The 16,535-nt window shown below is 37.4% G+C and overlaps 1 long non-coding RNA gene across 2 annotated transcripts; it reads left to right on the top strand.

The window, feature by feature from the left end:
- The first annotated feature begins 2,856 nt into the window (after positions 1-2,856).
- Positions 2,857-9,655, top strand: LOC129348197 (uncharacterized). 2 transcript variants are annotated; one of them, XR_008600669.1, is made up of 4 exons: positions 2,857-3,333; positions 4,110-4,242; positions 8,045-8,193; positions 9,156-9,655. It is a non-coding gene; the product is annotated as an uncharacterized LOC129348197 (long non-coding RNA). The 2 variants fall into 2 exon arrangements; XR_008600670.1 differs by having other exon boundaries at positions 2,858-3,333; positions 4,110-4,206.
- The last annotated feature ends 6,880 nt before the right edge of the window (positions 9,656-16,535 follow it).

The following is a 16,535-nucleotide window of genomic DNA, read 5'->3' on the forward strand; positions in this document are numbered from 1 at the left end:
CTTTTGTTTGCTCTGTATTGAGTTCGTGTCTGATTAAAATTAGAGTTTTGTGCTTCTGAGCTGTCAGAATTGTGGGGGCAGCACTTTAGATGCCTGCAGTTTACAGTGTAATTAAGTTGTACTATGAGAAAGTAATAAAACACTTCATATTCAAAGTTATATTAAGATTAACTCCCAAAAAAATGTTTTCTAGTTCGACATGTCACGGAAGCTTAGCCATTGCAAATATATGTGGTGTGTGTTTGTATATATGTACCTGAAAGCCTGTTTGTCTTTTTCATATCTTGCACAGAAGAATTCCTGTTTATTTCATCTGAATATTAAATATCTGGAACTATCTGGGGGGGAAAAGTGCTTACATTTCACAATAAAAGTCATTATAAACTTAATTTATGGTAAAACATATAGTATGTGAATCTGTGAAATCAATAGATTTGTTGTGTTTGCTTAGTTTGTTTCATAAGAGTCCCCTAAGAGTTACTGCATTACACTATGTGACAGTCATAAAAATAGCATTAGATCAAGTCTTTTCCACATCGGAAATGAGCTAACGGTCTTGTCATACCTTCAGTCTAATCCTCTCGTGCCTTTCTGTCACTCATAGCAAAAAGGCACTCAAAGTTTCTGCCAACTTTATTGCACTCCACCGGCACTGCCGCTGCCAAACTGTCACAGCTGCCACTGTTAAATACTGTGTCCTCTGCTTTACCTGGGGCAAGGTATGTGCATCTATATGCCAACACACAGTTAACACGCTAGCAAAAAGCAGCACACACAAGCCTGATCATGTTTCAAAGCATTATCCATTAGTGACCTTGTAACCCTTCAACCTCAGCCATGGTCTGCTAAATGAAATATTCCAAAAAATAAATTTTTACCCCCTTCACATGTGTGTTCCTACCACTAACACTGATTCTATGACGATGACAGGGACACTGCAAGAAATCTACAACACTTTCATAAGTGACAGAAAGGGGGAAAAAATGATTATTACCTTATTCAGAAAGCATGGTGATGTACTATATTCTGCTATGAGGTGGGACAACTGAGGTTTGTCATACTGACAGGCTGGCTAATGGACTGGATGCCACCAGGGTCATGCTTTGGTTGAGTAGATGTCAAATGTGTTGTGGCTGAGTGGGTTGTATTTGGGTAACTCAGCCTTTCCCACAGCTCCCAGCTGTGTGGCATCACCTCCTTTAGGAAAACAGCTAGAACATTGGCGGTATTCCTTTGGTTTGGCTTGCAATCCAAAAATCTGATAATATACTCTAAATTTGCATACGCTATAGCTTGCCCAATCTTCTGCCTTCTGAAATTTCCATAAATCTTCTGGCGTGTTGTCTCTCAAGGTGACCCAGAACAGACCAGCTGGAACGCACCTGTGATCCATGCATGTGCGTACATGTTTCCAGTAGTCCTACTGGGTCTAGTGAAGCATCAGCCCAGGGTAACGTCACAAGTGTAAAATAAATGACTATCTCTGTTCCATTTCACTATTCCCAAGCCTCCAGATAGGAGAGACTACACTGTCTTTTTTCCCACAGCTGCAGTAAACGATGCAGCAGCCGTAAAAGATGATGACCGTCTGAGGAAAAGACTCTCATGTTTGGTGTCTGCATTGCTAACATGTGCTCTTACTCAACTCAAAGCACCTTTTGTGGGAAAGATGAGTTTCGCATAATGATCCAGACAAGGTGAATAATCACACACTCTCTCTCTTCAGTTATCCGATTTCTACAGTGCATGCTTGTCAGATTCATTTTTCTCCCCTTGAACTGAGTCAAATTGGATTTAATACTGACAAATGCTCTCCAAAAACACACTGAAAGCACTGGAGCATTTTCACTGCAACAAGAGCAGCAGCAAGATTATTAACTTTCCCTATTTTCTGTATTCCTTCTCTCCTATTCTGTCAGTCATATATCAGTTTTTCCACTGAGTGTAGTGGTCCTTTGTGTGAGTGTCAGGGCGGTCCTTCTCACTCATCCATGGCCTTGGCTCGGAGTCAAAGGGAGTTTCTATTTTCCATCAGGCTGAGGGGAATGTTGGAACTGAACAGAGGTCCGCTCAGCCACTGGAGGGCAGTCAAACACTGTTACTGGTATGACTGCAATACCATAAGTAATCATGTCATGTACTATTTGTAAAAAGCACTGCATGCTCATTTTAATAAGACTTCATGGCAACATGACTAAATTGTGCATGATATGCTAGGAATTTCTTTCGTAAGGATACAATAAAGGATGCACTTGGCTATTTGTGGTTTAAAAGGCTGTCACTGCCAAAATCGAATCTAATGTACCTCTAATCCAATAATCCAATGCTGTACTTCATGTTTATTGTATGATATGGTATTGCTTTTTATGTATACACTTAAGTTCAACCTTCCATACCAAAGCAGGTTCACATTACCAGACTGGATTCCTGACCTACAATTAACTTTGGTTTATTTATTCTAACACAGCCACACAGGTAGACCCACGAATGCGCTCAGATAACTTATAGCAGTGTGTTCTAATAACAGTAGTGGCACAGTGGCTGCTTTCAAATGTCCAAGGGCATCTATCACTTTTCACATGAAAGTGTGTGTTCTCCCAGTTCAACACTAGAACCTCACCTTTGAAGTGTGTGAGAGGCTATTTGGACTGAAGCACATGAGGTCCCACAGCAGGTCCGTGTTTATTTTGGCAGTTGGATTTTCCGTTCTGAAACGGGTATTGAAAAACAAAAAACGAGTGGCTATTTGATTTTCTTTTTAAAATACAAAAATTAAAATTAAAATACAAGGCTGTTTTCCTTTTCATGATCAAAAAGGGATATACGAAATTTTAAAAATGCTTTGATTTTCATTTTATATTTAGAATAACAGAAAGTAAAATTAGTAAGAGACAGAAACGAAAAAGGTCCGTTTTTTCATTTTCTGAAACCGGAAGTGGACATCAGCAAGTGTGAAGCCAAACAGAGTACGATGCATAGACTGTACATTTTTTCCGTGAGTTTTCATGGTCAAAATAAGAGATCAGGTGGCCGATCTTAAAAATAAATCAAGATTGAATTTTTTATAGAGCGTTAAAGTTTTGCGAAGCAAGGGGGCGGGGCTACTTTATTGATAGTCTGGTCTGGAATGATTGACAGGTCCTATGGAGGAAGCAGCAGAGACTCTGCTCTCCTCGTTTGGATTAATTCTGATATAATAACTGTTGGTTTATTTATCAGTGCAGCAGCAGAACATTTTCCACAGACAGTTTTCCTGCCCGTTGGCTTGTTTTAACCAGTTTTCTACCTTCGGCTGATTCTACCAGCAGACACTGAAAGGACACTGATTCTTCTGTAAGTGTTAATTTTCGTACTGGTGCCGCTTTTAATGCACTTTACATGCAGCTTTAGTGTCAGATATAATGTGTGCCATGCACTCCAGATGTTGGTGGAGTTTATTTCAGTGTGTGTTGACCAGAGAAGAGCGTTAGCATCCAGTAAATATTAGTTTTAATGTTAGCGATGCTAACCGAGCTAGCTGCTCAGTAGTAGCCTTATTAAAGCTAACGTAGCATTAAGCTAACGTAGCATTAAGCTAACGATGTTTGTGTTGTGTTATATGTAAACAGCTGAAGTGTGTTGTGTCAGTGTAATGTGGTACATTTAGTTAATAAAACTGTCCCTGGAGACACTAGTTCACATTAATGTAACGTTTAGAAAACCTAAATGTGATTAAAACAGTAAGGTTAAGGTTCTGTGTTGTCGGTAGTCCTGAATATCTGCTGAGTCTCTGAAGTTAAAGTGGAGAAAACAGTGAATTTACTCTATAACGGTTAACATTGTTTAACGACTGATTCACATGATGTAGTACTTATTCCGGCAGTGTAGATTGGAAAAATAACCTCCCAGAATATGTCAAAAGTAATGATGAACACTACAGTTATTACATTTAAATTACAGCACAGATAAGCTGGAAAATAAAATCCTCTCTAAAGCTAAAGTGACTACAGGCCTTTCTGTCTTTCAGTGCTTGGACAACAAAATATACGACAAAGGAAATCTTTCCAGGGATACTTTAAAATGAACCTCTGCTGTTGATGCTGATACTGTGATGTCTGTCTTCATCTCAGGTGTCTCATATTCACTGTGAGGATCTTCTGAGTGAAGCCAACAGAAGGAAAACCTCGTCTGGATGAGAAGAAGGAGACTGAATGGACGACATCTTCAGTGAGCCACTTCCTGTTTAGCTTTCACTTACAGAAGGTCAGACCAACTGTTTCAGCAGTTTATTATTCTCTGTTCTTAGTATTCACAGATTCTATTTATCACCTTTAACTCCATCTCTGCTGTTGGAGCAGAAATACAATCTAAAAAGTCCATGTTATTTATAGCAGATATGCAGCATTAAAACATCAACACATTCAGGTCAAGAGCTTCATTATTACCTTTATTGCACATTTAAAAACTACATTGTTTAACTATTGTGAACTGTAAAGATGTGTAAACACAGAAAATAAATGGATGAAATATATAATGTGTTACTGACAGTGAAATGTAAATACTGAACAGTCACAAGACAAGTTGTATTATGAAGAGAGGAGCTAAATCTGCAGCATTATTATTATTACTGGAAGGATGAGGAGGACATCAGTGCTGCTCTTCCTCACAGCGATGAAGGAGAAAAGACTTTTCAGACTACCACAGTTGGATGTTCATGTTCTCTGGAGCTCTTAGTCGATCAGACTAGATGTCCCCAATGATGCAGACCAAGGCTGGAAGGAAAAGACACGAACAGTAAGGAAATGATCCACAAGGTTCTTTCATTCCAAATGCAGGAACATTAAATATCAGAACACATCAGGATCTGAATGGAACACAATAGTGTTGTAGTTTGTCCTATTTTTTAATCTTATGGAAATGTTTGTTTTCCTGGTTGAGGCTAAAGACCATTTTACTGCCTTAGATGGACAATAAAGTTTATTCTATTTTATTCTAATGTATCATCAGCATTGACATGAGCTCCACAGTTATCTCACTATACACTGTTGTAGAGAAAAAAACTAAAGCAAGGACAGAGATATTAACTCAGAACTGAACTGAGAGATTAACATTCATCAGTAACAGAATTCTGTGGAGGAACATTAATGTAGATTTATTTATATCTGCTGATAATTAAAACAGCAGTTATCGATCCATTATGATTGATCAGCTGTGACCTGCAGGAAACTTAGACTACAGCTTACAGTTAGGTAGTTTATGACACTGACTAACCTGATTTAGCATCAGCATTAACACTAAATGAGGAAACGTAACCTCAAATTTACAGAACAATTTTAAATCACGATGTTAGAACATGTTAATATCAGAGGTTATAGTCTGATGTTAACTTACAGTAACTTCACTGCTTAATATGTGATGTTGTCCAGATATGGGGAAGAGTACAACTAGTTACAAAGATGACTTACCTGTAGAGTTTATCTTCATTTTTGGATGCTAACGTTGTTAGCAGCAGCGTTGGTAAACAGGAGAAGCCGTAAATGTGGGCGGGACAGAGAGTCCTTGGGTCTTAGTCAGTCTGCCCAATCGCTGCTCTCTGGCTCTCAGTCAGTCTGACCAATCACTGCTCTCCAGCTCTCAGCAAATCTGGCCCATACATAGATATGCATATCTATGGTAGCTGCAGCTCCCAGTGAACAGGAGGATTTTATTAGAGGAAGTCAGACACAGTCACACAGAGAAACATTAGGCCTCAAACTGAAACGGAGCTACAGCTCTGTGTCTTATAGAAGATTTATTTTCAAAGCTACATGTGTGACAGTAATAATCCGTGCCAGAGCAGACCTCATTAGCACTTCCGCTAGGTCGGCTAACCTTTCCGGTCATTCCAAGGATGCTGTAGCCAGAATATGGATTAATTTTTCGTTTGGACTTGACAAAGACGAGAACAAAAATATTCAGAGCAGGTGAAGCAGCTAGATAACGCTTATTACAGTTTGATTTACATTTTCAAAGTCACATTTTTGAAATCACGTAATTTTTTTCGTAAAACAAATCATGGCTTTTATTTTACAAGAGATACCTGGAAACGTTGTTTATCCGTAATTCCGCTAACTTGACTGAACGTGGGCTGCAGGTCCCGTTTTTTAAGCATCAATGTGATATATGAATGCAGATGGACTTTATATATTTCACTATGCAGACATTTTTATTGATGTCCAGTACATTTTATAGACATAAACATATTTGATACAAATATTAGAAATGGATATCTGTTTCCTCATAATAATTTAGTTAATGCAATTAAATGTTCATCAGTGATTCATCTTTAGTGTGAAACTTTTACTTTGCACCTATATTTTTAAAAATGTAGGTCATTTTTAGGTAAGACATTAAAGGATGGTTTTCGTAGGTAAATGTAAGGTTTAATTGACTGAAATCTTTCAGTCAATGTTGTTTCTTTCAATTTGAAATATCTCAATTAATACAGCTCAGTTACATTTTATATTATTAAGAATTCTTATTCAGTTTAACACTCGACGTATCAGTTCATTGAGTATTTCAGAGCCAGTTTTTTTCTTTTCAATTATCTGTATTTAAAGTTATATTATTAAAATATAATTGCAATGAAACAGCAGCAACATAAGAAAAAACAAAATATACAAAGGAAGTACAGCTATTTTAATATTTTTAAAAAATGATGTATCAGAACATGGTGAAAGTGCAGCTTAAGTTAGCGAAACTACGGATAAGCAACGTTTCCCTTCCAGAAAAATAAAAGCCTCATATTTGCTATTTATTAAAAAAATCACAAGAAGCAACACTTCCACCAAGTTTGTTTTAGTTTGTTGGTATTTATCGGTGGAGCAGCAGCACATTTTCCACAGACAGTTTTACTGTCTGTTGTCTTGTTTTAACCAGTTTTCAGTTCAGTAATTCAGTCCTTCGGCTGATTGGACCAACAGACACTGAAGGGCTCCGACAGCTGGTTGGTAATAAATGATAATTTACTGATCGGTGCCAGTTTTAATGAACTTTTTGTTCAACTTCAGAGTCAGATATAATGTGAGCAGTGAACCCCAGGAGTTGGTGGAGTTTATTTGTGTGTGTTCACCAGAGAACAGAGTTAGCATCCAATGAATATTAGCTTTAATGTGAATTAGCGATGTTAACCGAGCTAGCTGACCTGTCCTGATTAGCAGCTAAATGTAGCATCAAGCTAACAATGTTTGTGTCGTTTCCTCTGACTGGTTGACGTTAATGTAACGTTCAGGAAACTTAAATGTGACTAAAACAGTAATGTTAATGTTCTAGTTGTCAGTAATCAGCTTCAATTTGACACTAAAACAGACTCTGATAGTTTTAAAGGACATCAGTTTCATTAATTTGTTGAAAATTGTCTCATTTGTTGTTGTGATGTTGCTGCTGATTCATTAAAACCAGATGATCCGTGTTGAAGACACGTTTAGTTCTAGTATCAGAAGTACAAGAAGGAAAATGGAAATTTAGTTTTGCTATGTCAGAGATTTCAGGAATAAAATAACTAAATGAGTCTTTATGCCTCAAACTATATTTTACAATAATTAAATAATCACAGATAATAAAAATATAAATAGCAGAGCAAACCTGAGAGAATAATTTCCTGTAAAGTCTATGAAGGAAAAGCAGCTTTTTATCCTGAAAGATCAGAATCAGCTCCAACATCTGCATCTGACAGCATCAAGTCAACCAGAAAGAAAAGAAAAAAGAAAATGACTTCTTTCTGATCACATCTGTTCCGCTGCTCACAGGCTGCTGCTGCTCACATTCTTCACATTTATAGTCCACTTTTAAAAGTTCAGCAGACAGGTGCTCTGCTTTGGAGTGTGACGATGTCATCGGTGATGTGGAGAGTGAAGTTTCCGTTTCCTCTACAGTGTGCTTTAGGACAGCCGGGTCGAACTTGATGTTTGAAATACTGACCGACAGGTCAGATTTAACTGTCTGTAGTTCCATTTTGATGGGTGTTAAACTTTCACTCAAAACCGCCAGGAGCTGGGTCTTTAAAATAACCACCATCTCGTTACAGAGTGAAAGTAGCAGTTCCTCCTTAAGGTCAGAGATTGCAGCATCTGAGGGCCTCTTCAAAAGAAGACGTAGTTGATGAAGGCGTTCTGGAGCAGGACCAGAAAGACCACGACCAAGCAGCCTTGAGATCTTAGGCAGCGTCTCCCTCAGGTGGGTGTCAACGGTGTTCACAGTCAGGTCTGTGGTAATCCCGTCAAAAAACAAAACAGAAAAAAATCTAGATTATAAATCAACATGTAACCAAAGCACTCTGTGTATAACGCCATAGTATGGGATGTAGTTCAGAAAATGTCAAAGTATAGTATACTTTTCAAGAATAACATAGTATGGCCTGTAGTTCAAAGTATAGCTTGGCAAAAAAAAAAAAAAAAAGATTATTATGTGGTTCAAAAATTGCAAAATGATAGGATGTTGCCTAGAATTGTCATGTATGATATGTGGGTCAAAAAATGTCATAGTGCAGTATATTGTCAAAATAGTATGTAATTCAAGAAAACATCAGAGTATAATATGTCATCTAAAAAATGCCATAGAATAACGTTTCATTGCACAAGTAAAAGTGTAGTAATTTTTAAAACTGTTCAAATTCTTATAAAATGTTGCTAAAAAACAAAAAAAAAAATAAATAAACTAAAACAAAAAAATGTCAGAGTAATATGTCAATTAGAAAAGCCCATAATATAGCGTGTCGCCCAACAAACGTCATAGTATAGCATGTCGCTCTGAAAGCGTCATAGTTTAGCCTTTGGTCCACAAAACATTGTTTTGTCCCGGCTGTCTGAAGTAGGTGAGGAGCAACACAAAAACAGTCCAAACGCTGGTTTTCAGAGGGTTAGACGAGTATTTATTTGAAAGAATAAGTTTACAACAACACAACATTTGAGGGGGTTAAAAACAAATGGGTGTTAGTAAAATAAAAATAAATAAACAGAACTAAAGTGAACTTCATGTTTACATTGATGGGCATTCCAACCAGGAACAAAGTAAAAGATAATCAATACGGGAAAAAAACTCTTCCTGTTCACCTCTTAAAACCCAAAAACACACCGCAGTAGCACCCTAAACTAAAACTACCAATGGGTTCCCTGTTTTCCTTTCTGAACAATTCAAAGGTCCCTCTCTATCTCCCTACACATCCACCAACCACTGGAACACATCTCCAAAGTTCTGCCGGGCCAGCTCAGCTTCCCTTCAGAAGAAGTGCTGCCACCTGCCAGATGAAGGAGCCTTTTGAGAGGCAGCTGGCATCGTGATTGGACTGTACTTTGGTCTGTTCCAATCCAGCTTCAGCTCCAGAGACGGCAGGCGGGACGAGTCAACGGAGGCCGGGTGGACGAAGGCATGCAGCTGAGTACAATCCAGAAAACAACAGAGGAGGAGTGCAGTGGCCCAGGGCCAGAACAACCAGAGTAGCATCGTATGTCTCTTAGAAAACATCATAGTATAGCCTTTGGTATGAAAAAAAGCCATCATATACATCATATATTGTACAAATAAGTCAAAGGAAAGAGACATACACTGTAGAATTGTAGTAATTGTGGGCTGACTGATTTACTGATTATCAGTATTTTATTTTTTACTGATTTACGGTAATAAATACATTTAAAAATGGCACTACTTTGGCTCTGAACCTTTATCTACCTGTGGTCGCTCTGTCTTCTGGAGTGATTTGATTGGTTATACGTAACGAATAAAACTCCTTTAACTTAACATCTGTAATCAAAACAAAAACGTATCAACAAAGTTTTCTGTTAGTTTGTGTTCTTCTAAGTTTAACTCCAAGATTTTAAACTTTCATTTACTGCAAATGAATATCTACTCCAAATGTCTCACTAATCATCATTATCAGCCTTAAAAACCCACAAAACACCCCTCTATACTCGACGACACTTAGTACAGTCCAGTTCCCCCTTCTATAAATCTGCTTGGAATCGTCCACTTCCTGTTTGTGAAAGTGGCCTTCTACCTGGACAGGTTTTGTTGGAGCTCATGCAGCAAACATTTGGGTAACTGCACTTTAATATGGATGGATGACACTGAATTAGAGTCTGTTTTAATGAGACTGAGTTAAGATATGATGCTCTGTCATTAAATAGTAAATTATTTCTCAGAATTCACAGAGGAAAGTCTGAAATGCTTGCTAGGTTAGCGTCCCACATGTTCTTTGGCTCAGCTAAAGCTAACTCTCTCCAACGTCTGGATCTCTTGAGTTGCTTGTTGTTAAAATATCTTGCTAGAGGTGCTGAAGCTCAGAAAGTCTGAGATGTTTGTTCAAAATAAGCTCATTCTCAAGTCTTATCCGAACTGTCCTCTTTTGTTTGAACTTTCCCTAAACTTAGGAGTTAATGACAGAGCAGCACATCCAGACTCAGTCTCATTTATGTAGAGATTAAACTTCAGTGTCATTCATTGATGTTAAAGTGCAGTTTTTCAAATGTTTGTTGCACATGCTCCCAACCAAACCAGTCCAGGTGGAAGACGATGTGAAGAGAAAGCTCCAGAGGATGAATATCACACATTTACGTTGGAAATAAATGTCCTTTAATTAGACATTGTCATGCAAAAGTTGGATTTCCCTTTAATGATGTTCAAATCTTTGAGTACTTTGCTGATGTTGGTTTCTAAATGTTTTCTGACACTCGGCCCCAAAGATTAAAACCTTTTACGGCTCACAAGCTGCAACAATTCACACATTATCAACTATCTTTCTTACTAAACTAAGATAAAAAGTGAAAAACTGCCTGATTCCTGCATCATGAATGGAAAACTTTTTGGTTTTTATGACAGTAAACTGAATATATTTGGGTTTGACATTTTCTAAACCAAAACAAGAAATGAATTACTGGAGAAAACAACAGATTAATGGACAAAGAAAATGTGTTTTCCAACATATATGGCTGAATTACTCCATTACAAGATACATACAATTTGAATTCAATTTTATTTATATAACGCCAGTTACAGGTCAAATTGTCTCAAGATGCTTTATTTTTATATTTTTTGTCATATTTAAAATGTGACAAAGAAAGAAATTTAAACCTCTTGACTAATCCAATTTATTATTTAGTTTTTAAGAGACTAATTGACAATTCAAACTTTCTCCACTAAAACTAATAAACATGAGGTCAAATAGAAGGAACAGTTTTAAATACTGCAGTCCCATGATGACAAGAATAAAGTTTCTCAACAAAAACTAAATCTGCTGGTGGATTCCATTAAAGTCCTAATAAATGATAATAAAGTGTGATACTAAAGGTTTGTGGTGCTAAAAATCTCCAAGTAAAGATATCAAGTTGAACATCTGGATGGAGGTTGATAAAAGTTGATCTTTCATTTCTCTGGAGCCGACTCCATGGATTTTATGGATGGTGGTTAAAGACCTGCTCTTCTTGTCGTCGTCCTTCTAGTCGCTGTAAAAAGTCAGTCCATCCTGACCTACTTCAACACCTCTTCATGACAGCTTGTTCTGCCTCTGACCTCATGGAAACTCCAGAAACTCGGGAAAACCCATGGAGACTCGAAGAACTCGTGGAGACTCGAAGAACTCGTCGAGTGGGGGAAGGTGTGGTGGGTGGTGGGGGGAGGTGGGGGAGTAGCGGGGGGAGGCCGCCACCCACCTCCCTGCCTACTCCCCGCCCTGACTCCACCCAGACTCCGCCTTTGCTCCACCCATGTGGTCACTTGAGGAACTACGATGCCAAAGGGACGACGAAATCATTTCTTTTCATCTGATCTGTAGCTCAGTGAGTTAAGGATTTGCCTATGGAGCTGCAGGTCGCTGGTTCAAGACCAGACACTTCTTAAGTTTTAATCAAAATCTTGACAAAGACAAACAAAGAAAAGGGCCACTGGCGGGTCTTGAACCTGCGACCCTCCGCTTGGTAGTCCTCTTCTTATCCCCCTGAGCTATCCGCTCAGATACTAATTCTTCTTTTTTTTGCGCATTTGTCATCTATTTTTTGTCATTTTTGAGTTTTTTTTTCAACTCGAGTCTCGACTCGACCGTTTTTCTCAGGAGGCTGGACTTCAGCCTTTGTGCTGGAGGGTTGAACCCTCAGTTCCAAGACTTTCCAAGCCTCCACACCTCCTGAGTCCTCAGGACCTGAGCTTTCACACAGTCTGAGGGCTGAAATTTTCTAAGTCCCACAGTAGTTCTCTGTTAGATTGAACCTTCAGACAGTCCAAGGACTGAAATCTTGAAAGTTCTTGAGTAGTTCTCTGTTAGTTTGAACCTTCAGGCAGTCTGAGGACTGATATCTTCTCAGTTCCTGAGTAGTTCTCTGTGAGTTTGAGCTTTTAGACAGTCTGAGGGCTGAAAACCTAGAAGTTCTTGAGTAGTTCTCTGTTAGTTTGAACCTTTCGACAGTCTGAGGACTGAAATTTTAAAAGTTTCTCAGTACTTCTCTGTTAGTTTGAACTTTATGGTTAACAGAAACTTGTGACCATGAGTCTTGATATCACATTTAGACCATCCATCTGAGTTCTTCTCAGACCTTCATCTGTGGGTTTTTTAGAAATCCTCAACAAACTTTGATTCTCTTCACTGAACAGTAAAGTTTGTGGAGATCAGAAGGTAACATTAGTTTGATCAATGCCTTCAACTACTAGTAGACTTTATCTGGAAAGCAGTTTTCTGAAATGAGTTCTTAGTAAATCTGTCCACAATCAAACCAAGAACATAGAAAGAGGAAATGTTTGAAGAAACAACTTGATGTTTTCATTTCATACTAGAAAACGCTTGAAGACTTTATCTGTTTTTGCTCTTTTTGATAATTTTATTGTCTCTTCTGTTTAATTTGATCTTCTCAAGTTTAACTGGTGGTTTTGTCTTTTGTTTGATTCTTCTTAAATGTTTAGTTTTGCTGTGTTCCCACCTTTTCTTCTTTTCTAATGTCTGATTTGATTTCAAAATGTTTTGTCTTTTTAATGTTTGTTGTTTTTTCAAATGTTTTATCTGCGTTTGAAAAATTTTCTTTTCTTTTCCAATGTTTAAGTTTTTCTATTAAATATTTGTTAAGGTTTTTCTTTTTGAATGTTTTACCACCTTTTAATGTTTAATTTTCGTTTTAAATGCTTCATTGTATTTTCTGTTAAATTCCTATTTAAAGTTTTATTGTCTTTAAGATTGAATTTTCTAATTAAACATTCAAATTTTTAATTGTTTTGTCTTTTTAAAGATTTAATAATCTGTTTAAATGTTTTGTATTTTTAAAAAATGTTTAATATTCTTCTTGTTTAATTGTATGTTTTAAATGTTTAATTATCTAAAACATTTCATCTTTAAAGTTTAATATTTTTGTTTAAAAATTTTGTTTAATTCCATAATTACATGTTTTGTATCTTCTGTTTAATTATCTAATTAAATATTTTGTCTGTTTAATATAATTTAAATTTAATGTTTAATTTTCTTTTTAAAGGTTTTTACTGTATTAAATGTTTTTTTCCCTTGATTTAATTGCTTTTTTTTAATGTAGTTTATTTCTTTAATCTTTTTTTCTGTCAAGATTTTTACTCCAACCTTAAAAATGAAACAAACCCTGAAATCACAATGAAAATACTTCTGTTGTCACAATCATGAGTTAGTCAATTATTCAGTTTATCAATTCAACTTTATTTGTTTAGCACCTTTTACACAGATGACAAAACTAAACAAGCAAAGAGAAAAAAAAAACTATGCTAAAACTATGATTAAAACTCAAAAACATTTAAAAAAACAAAAAGATTTAACATGGTAATAAAATATGTTGTGTCCAGGGGATGGAGGGAGTTTATTGAAGTCTTCTTGGGCTCATATGATAAATCATTTCAAATATAAACTTGATATTCAGTCTAAGGAAACTGCAGAGCGGCAGAAGAACCAACAATATCTCCTGTTTTCTCCTTTAATGAGTCGACTCTTCTTGTGCTTTCAGACCAAAGAACTACAGACTCTTCACAACCTGCTCAAACTCTTCGTACAAGACCTCACCACACGGGTCAAGAAGGTTTCCGTCTCATTTCTACTCTGAAACTCACCTTCTCCTGCTCAAACTGCTGACAAATGTTTCTGCTGCTCTAAAGTCTGGTCTCCAGAACTTCCTAAAAACTCTCAAAGTCTCTTCTGCTGCAGGTTGCTTTGTAGAACTGTTCCAGAAAACCTCACTAAACCACATGGAGGGGCCTCAAGATAGTCGTCCAAATGAAACCATACAAAAACCAAACTAGCACAACCCAAACACTAAAGTCTCCTGCAGCCTACCAGAGAACCTCTGAGAACAGAGAATCAGGACAGGAACTCTTACCTTCTGGACAACCTACGTTGCTTCACAAACAACAATACAGAATGTGTCTGTGTCTGACCAAAAAACTCTAAAGACTCACTACAGCCAAGATGAAGACACAGCACAGCTGCACCAAACCCACTAATCACTGCACACAACTGTGGCTAAAGAACCACATTTACCAAGACAACTATCAAGTACAAAGCCCTAAAACACACCAAGAAACACATTAAAGATGATTTTACTGCTGGAAGCTGCAAGCCAACGCCTAAAGAACAAACTAAGGCAATTGAGCCAAACCCGGTTAAATGGTGAAGAGAAGCAGAGGAAATGTTTGTCTGCAGCTAAATCAAGCAGGAAGACACTGAGCTGCTCAGGTGTTCCTGATAATACCAAGCAGCCACCTGGACAGCCAATAGGAACACAGCTTACTGGGAGTCCAGAGGGCTGGGTTAGTGAAGGAAATTTAGTTTAAAGTTGAGGCAGAAAGTTAACAAAGAAAGTTGAAAACCACCTTCTGATACCTGAAATCTCTGAGTTTTCACACAAAGAACACCTGAACATGTCAAACTGGTTTCATAGTAGAACCATCATTGTAAAAACGTCATAGTATGGTGTGTTGCTCAAAAAACATTACAACCCGGTTGTCTAGGGTCGCCGAGGAGCAACACAAAAACAGGACAAACACTGGTTTCCAGGGGGTTAGGAGGCTATTTATTTGAAAGAGTAAGTTTACAACAACACAACATGTGAGCAGAAAAATCACAGTCTGTCTTTAGTTCAGCTGAAAATATTAGTTTTTGTCTTTTTTTTATTGACCAAACTTTTCAGGAAGTAGATGAAGAATAATTAAAGCTCTCATGTAGAAGTCCAACTTATTTTGGATCCTTGTGGAGAGTTTAATCTTAGAGTTTGTAAAGCTGTTGAGTTTTTAGAGTCGCTCTGTGGGGCTGGTTAAAAGGAATATTCCACCTAAAACCTCAAATATAGACCCGAAAGGGTGGTTCAATGTAGACCAAAAAAGTTAAGATTGGAGGAATTCCACCTTGTTGCCAAGCGACACATGAGAACCATTTGGCTGCTCCATAGCAAAATAACTCATGTAGAAGAAGTGACAACTGACAACAGTTTGGAGAGGAATGACTTTGTACCGCAGTAAACACGAGCTGCTGACTGTGTTGGCACATGCAGCCTTGCCGCCTCATTAGAGTGAATCCATAACAGGAAAATGCCATCTGTTCACATGATCTACCCTTTGAAATGGTGGACAGTGTGCAGCAAACCCTGACCAAAATGCTGATGGATGGAAGCGTTGGTGTTGTATATTGTTGCAAAGAAATGCAGCATTACACTAACAAAGGCAGGGAAGGAGGCTGCAGCCAGTAAACATGGCCAAGGAGGCATACAATCAGACAAAAACTCCACGAAGCATCCTTAAAGTTAGCTGGAACCTGCTGTTCTGAGGAAATCAAATACAAAACTAGTCAAATAACACCATACGTTGAAGGGTTTGGAAGCAGAGTGGTCTAACCCTGTTTCTGTAGTTTTTCAGAATAAAGAGTTCAAAGTTGTGAGAATGGTCGAACATTCAAAGTGCTACAGTAACGCTGGGTTTGGGTTGTGAATTTGACCACTTTGCCACTTAAAATCTAGACCATAAAATATTACAGAAATTTTTGTGGGTTAGACCACTCTGCTTCTAACCCCGTCTGTTGTTGATTGAAGCAAACCAACTAAAACTAAGAGAAAATGAGAATTAAGTCCTTGCTGAACTGTTAAGAACATATGAAATGTTGTTAGAACTTAACTATAATGATTTAACAATAATGATGGGGGTTTTTTTGGCATTTTTGACCACATACTGAACTGTGACATTTTTACCATTTTTGACGACATGCTAAACTATGATGTTTTTTGGCCATTTTTGAACACATACTAAACTATGATGTTTTTTCACCATTTTTGACCACATACTAAACTATGATGATTCATGACATTTTTGAACACAACCTAAACTTTTTTTGTGACATTTTTGTCCAGATACTAAACTATGACGTTTTTGTGGGGAAAAAAAATCACCATGAATTTTGGCCATAGTATACTATGTCGAAAAAAAAATGCCATTTTTCAACATGTTGTAAAAACGTGATATATGATGAAATAGTGTAAAGTGGGCCGTGAATAACACTCCAGAAAGGTTTTCTTTGAAAAAAAAATCATGAATTTTGGCGC

Source organism: Amphiprion ocellaris, chromosome 3 (assembly GCF_022539595.1).
Source record: "Amphiprion ocellaris isolate individual 3 ecotype Okinawa chromosome 3, ASM2253959v1, whole genome shotgun sequence".
In the NCBI taxonomy this organism is placed as follows: Eukaryota; Metazoa; Chordata; class Actinopteri; family Pomacentridae; genus Amphiprion; species Amphiprion ocellaris.